The sequence below is a fragment of the Pseudorasbora parva genome, chromosome 16 (genome assembly GCF_024679245.1).
Source record: "Pseudorasbora parva isolate DD20220531a chromosome 16, ASM2467924v1, whole genome shotgun sequence".
Lineage (NCBI taxonomy): Eukaryota > Metazoa > Chordata > Actinopteri > Cypriniformes > Gobionidae > Pseudorasbora > Pseudorasbora parva.
This window is the reverse complement of record NC_090187.1, coordinates 32,422,478-32,427,821: the sequence shown is the minus strand read 5'-3', so window position 1 is coordinate 32,427,821 and position 5,344 is coordinate 32,422,478. Positions and strand designations below refer to the sequence as shown.

General features: G+C 36.5%; 1 long non-coding RNA gene across 4 annotated transcripts; it reads right to left on the bottom strand.

Moving 5' to 3' along the window:
• Positions 1-327: 327 nt before the first annotated feature.
• On the bottom strand, positions 328-4,234 carry LOC137043454 (uncharacterized). Of its 4 annotated transcripts, none has more exons than XR_010898485.1 (4): positions 4,107-4,234; positions 3,269-3,330; positions 2,675-3,172; positions 328-1,166 (listed from the first exon to the last, which is right to left on the bottom strand). It is a non-coding gene; the product is annotated as an uncharacterized lncRNA (long non-coding RNA). The 4 variants fall into 4 exon arrangements; XR_010898484.1 differs by lacking the exon at positions 4,107-4,234 and having other exon boundaries at positions 634-1,166; positions 2,675-2,809; positions 3,051-3,172; positions 3,269-4,088; XR_010898483.1 differs by lacking the exon at positions 4,107-4,234 and having other exon boundaries at positions 627-1,166; positions 3,269-4,094.
• Positions 4,235-5,344: the final 1,110 nt, after the last annotated feature.

Sequence of the window (5,344 nt, the reverse complement as noted above, 5' to 3'; positions counted from 1 at the left end):
TTTAGTTTTTTCCAAAAAGGTCTCACTTTCATGGAACAGCAATTCAGATCTGTGAGTAAACAACTAAGACTGGCTCACCTAAAGCCTCCTCTAATAACAATGGAGTCTTTGAAAAAACACTATCCAGTTCACATTACATCAGGGCTAGAACCCGCTAGGTTTCGGTGTGGAGCCAGCGTTTGGCCATGGAACGCTACAGTAGAATAGATGCGTTCCGGCTTGATAAAATAGTATATATGGAAAGGCAGCAAATTCTGAGGGGCTCAAAATGCCCCTCAGAATGAGCTACCACCTGTATTGCATTACAGTGTACTCCAACTATACTCACTTAAAAATGTTGGGTTAAAAATAACCCAACACGTAACCCAACTGTGGGTTGATATAGCACCTACCCAACGTTGGGTTATTTTAACCCAATGCATTGGGTTAAAAAACAGTTGGGTTAAAAGTAACCCAACAGTTGAGTTAAATTTTTATTCATGCCATTATTTTAATAAATAAAATACCCATTGTTTTCAAATACAGATTTTTTATTTGTATAAAACAATAAATGTGCTTTAAAATATATATTGTAAATGTCAAACTAAATATTGGGGAGTACATATTTATTGTAAATATACATAAATGTGTAAATATTAAATTCAAAATACACAGCACACATAATACACAAAAATGTACATAAGGTAAACATACGTAAAAGGTGTATATACAAAACAAAAATTAAAAATGAACACAACAAATATTAAATTAAAAACCTATACAAATATGGACAGAATACACAAATTCATAATATTAAAGTCTTCCAGAAATAAACAACTTTATTAAAAAAATCTACATTGTACACTGTATGCCTTGATGTGTTGTAAACATATGTAGCAAAACAAATACAAATTATGATAATCAAAGTTTTTAATGAGGCAGCAAAATATATATTCAAGTTTGCATGCTACAAAATCTCCCAAATGGGGCAGAGGTCTTTGGATAGTTCATGTCATAAATAAATAAAAAATCTGAAACATACAGCCAGTGCTTGAAATAAGGTCTTCTGTTCAACTGCCTCCACAGTGAAAATGAAAAAAATCAGCGAGGTCTCTTTGTCCCCAAGCATCGTCATGTGGATCCTGGCTTGTCTCACTGTTCAGCTAATGCACCATGTTAGTTCCAACCTTAAAAGATTAAAAAAAAATTCAGTTTGCTTGCACTGTGACAACATCAGCAGTGTTAAATTACGTCAAAGTTGCAATGAAGCAGTGTTGTACTGAATTAAAGAAATTGTCACTAATTAGTCATTACATCTGCTGTTCATTTTTCACCAATCAACATACTAATCCTCATGCTGTTTCAAACCCGTAAGACTTTGGTTCATCTTCGGAACACAGAAAGGCCTAGAAAGGCAGTAAAGACATTAAAGTAATCCATGTGACTCCAGTAATTCAACCTCAGTTTTATGAAGTGACAAGCGTATATTCTATCCCTTAACCATAATTTACCACTTTATTTACAAAACATTAATCTCAACACATGTTCACGAGAGCCCCTAGACGCATGCGTGTTGTGTTGAAAAGAGAGCAAATGTTGTTGTGTTATGTTTTTTTTTTGTGTTGTTGTTGCAAAAAGCACTCGTGTCGCTTCATAAAACTGAGGTTAGACCACTTGAATCCCATGGATTACTTTAAAGCTGTCTGTCCTGGGTCTTAAAGTGGTAGTTGCGTAGGTCGTCAATGGAGGGACAGAAACCTTGCAGATTTCTTTAACATTTGTGTTTCAAAGAACAACGAAAGTCTTACAACGACACGAGGATAATTCATGAGATAGTTTACCCAAAAATGAAAATGATTCCATGATTTACTCACCCTCAAGCCAGCCTAGGTGTGTATGACATTCTTCTTTCAGACAAATACAATCTGAGTTATATTAATAAATATCCTGGCTCTTCAAAGCTTTATAATGGAAGCCCATAATTTGAAGCCCAAAAATGCATCCATCCATTATAAAAGTGCTTCACACGGCTCCGGAGATTAATAAGAACCCATTGAAGTGAATTGATGGAATTGTGTAAGAAAAATATCCATATTTAACACGTTATAAAGTAAAATATCTAGCTTCCAATGGACCGCATTAAGTATTCAACTTCTGAAAAAAGCGTAACTGCTGTGAGAATAACGTCGGACGTAGCGTAAAAAAACGTAAATGTCGAGACGATTAAGTTGGACGTAGCGTAACCGTTTTGATTTGCGAGAGGCGTTACAGTTTCTTTGTAAGTTGAATAAGGAAGGCTGTCTGTCGAAAATTTGTTATTTTAGTCTATAAAGTTTTAAATATGGATATTTTTCTACAAAAACCCATCGATTCACCTCAGAAGGCCCTTATTAACCTCATGGAGCCTTATGGATTACTTTCATAATGGATCGATGCACTTTTTTTGGGCTTCAAATTTTGACCATTATAATGCTTGGATTAGTCAGGACATTTATTAATAACTGATTGTGTTCGTCTGAAAGAAGAATGTCATATACACCTAGGATGACTTGAGGGTGAGTACATAATGGGATATTTTTTGGGTAAACTATTGGATAATCTATTAACAAGCAAAATCACTAAAGCAAATAATAAATGGATGCATATGAGCAGTGCACTTTATCAAAGCTAATTTGATAGTGTTGCTTTTACTTACAGGCTGATTGGTGAATGTAATTAAGCTTCTCTTCATTTCAGCATATGTTGGACACACCATGTTGTCCATTTGTGAGGTATGGCGATGATGGCAGGATGGCAGGAAGGGTTTTAAAGGCAATTTCTCCATGATCATCTTTGAAAGACAAGTTAACAGAAAAAGAGAAAAAAACAGTTTTCACCTATACCAAATGTGTGGACCTGATTTCATATGCACTTAGACACAACCAAAACAACTTATTGAAATTAAAACATACTGTATGAAAATGAGAAAAGACAGCTGAAAAAATAATAATAAACTGGTTGTTTCCCAAATAACCTGGTTCTGTAGTAGACCCTGCACTGCACATTGGCCTATCTAATGTTATTCAACTTACCAACTTGTTAGTAGAGACTCCAAACCCGGAAATGTGCGTCAGATAAGGAAGACATCGAACTTGTGTACTATTGGTGAAACTCCAGGACTAGAGTCGAGAACCACTGAGATCCAATCCTTCCTCTGCATTAGAATGAAGCAGGGGGAAAAAATAACCAGAAAAGTAAACTAGTCTTTAAAAAAATAATTGTGTACAACTTGTTTCAATATCGTACTCACCTTTAATTAAATGGCAGAGGTTCAACTGTTCTAGTCTTTGCTTCACAAATGAATCCATTGGTCTAAAACACAGGTATATAACACATTTAGTACAACATATTTAAAATAAAGGCAAAAACTGTCATAGCTTCATAAGAAAACGTACTATGGTTGTATGATTTAGCTACTCCTGTAATACGTTTAATAGTAACATGCATAATATATATTCATATGACAACATTCATTATGAATATGGGCCTACCACATTTCTGCCAAATTATCATAGTTGCAGTTTGTGTTAACTTACTACGGTAAAACTAGGTAATTTGTGGGTTGGAAAACATTCTAACTGTTGTGAACTAACGTTAAAATTGTTAGCACAATATTTCAGTTTTCTGCGTCAATGCTGTTGTGAATATCTGCACTCATTCATCTCACAACAGATATTTAGAGTAGTAAGTTATACTGTTGAATATTCGGCGAATTCAAACGCTTCCCCCTGGATCTCACAGCGCTGCTGTGGTGTCGTGTGACCGGGTCTGAGCTCGCGCTGCACGGGCCGAGCTGATAATGCTCCGCGCGGCTTTAGATAGTGATTTCAGACTAGGCATTAGTTACTTACTTTCTGTATCACCGTATTAAGTTTCTAAATAGGTACACTAGAATAATGTTTTTACTTTATTACTGCTAGCGAGCTAACTGGGATAGCTATGGTTTATTTCCAATCTATCTCATTTTTCCAGAGAGCATTAAAGGGATTTTTTTTTAATAAAATTCAGTTTTCGACTATATTCAACGTTTCAGTACACAATACATAATGTTATAAGAGTTGTATTCATAAAAAAATGGCATGTCTTACCTTTCATTTCATAATCAGGCTGCAGCAGCGTCTTCTGTTGGCAGTAACTGGACGGTTAAAATTTGAACCGTCACTGGGGAAACCGTATTTAACCCAACGGCCGGGTTATTACTTTAACGATGTTAAAATAACCCAACATATTGACCCAATATGTGTAACCCAACGGTTGGGTACAAAAAATAACCCAACGTTTTTTAGTGTGTAGCAACTCTCTCCCACATATTCTGCTAGTGTGAAAACACCCTACTGGCCTCACTAAATAACCTTTCAATAACAATTTAGTTTTTTTCCAAAAAGGTCTCACTTTCATGTAACTGCAATACAGATCTGTGAGTAAACAACTAAGAGTGGCCTACCTAAATAATCCTCTAATAACAATTGAGTGTTTGAAAAAACACTCTCCAGTTGACATTACATCCAGGCTAGAACCCGCTAGGTTTCGGTGGGGAGCCAGCCTTTGGCCATGGGACGCCACAGTAGAACAAATGTGTTCTGTCTTGATAAAATGGTCTATATCGAGAGGCAGCAAAATCTGAGGGGCTTAAAATGCCCCTCAGAATGAGCTACCACCTGTATTGTATTACAGTGTACTCCAGCTATAGCAACTCTCTCCCACATATTCTGCTAGTGTGAAAACACCCTACTGGCCTCACTAAATAATCTTTCAATAACACTTGAGTTTTTTCCAAAAAGGTCTCACTTTTATGTAACAGTAATACAGATATGTGAGTAAACAACTAAGATTGGCCTACCTAAAGCATCCTCTAATAACAATTGAGTGTTTGAAAAAACACTCTCCAGTTCACATTACATCCAGGCTAGAACCCGCTAGGTTTCGGTGGGGAGCCAGCCTTTGGCCATGGGACGCCACAGTAGAACAGATGTGTTCTGGCTTGATGAAATGGTCTATATGGAAAGGCAGCAAATTCTGAGGGGCTCAAAATGCCCCTCAGAATGAGCTACCACCTGTATTGCATTACAGTGTACTCCAACTATAGCAACTCTCTCCCACATATTCTGCTAGTGTGAAAACACCCTACTGGCCTCACTAAATAAACTTTCAATAACAATTGAGTTTTTTCCAAAAAGGTCTCACTTTCATGTAACAGCAATACAGATCTGTGAGTAAACAACTAAGAGTGGCCTACCTAAAGCATCCTCTAATAACAATTGAGTGTTTGAAAAAACACTCTGCAGTTCACATTACATCCAGGCTAGAACCAGCTAGGGTTCGGTGG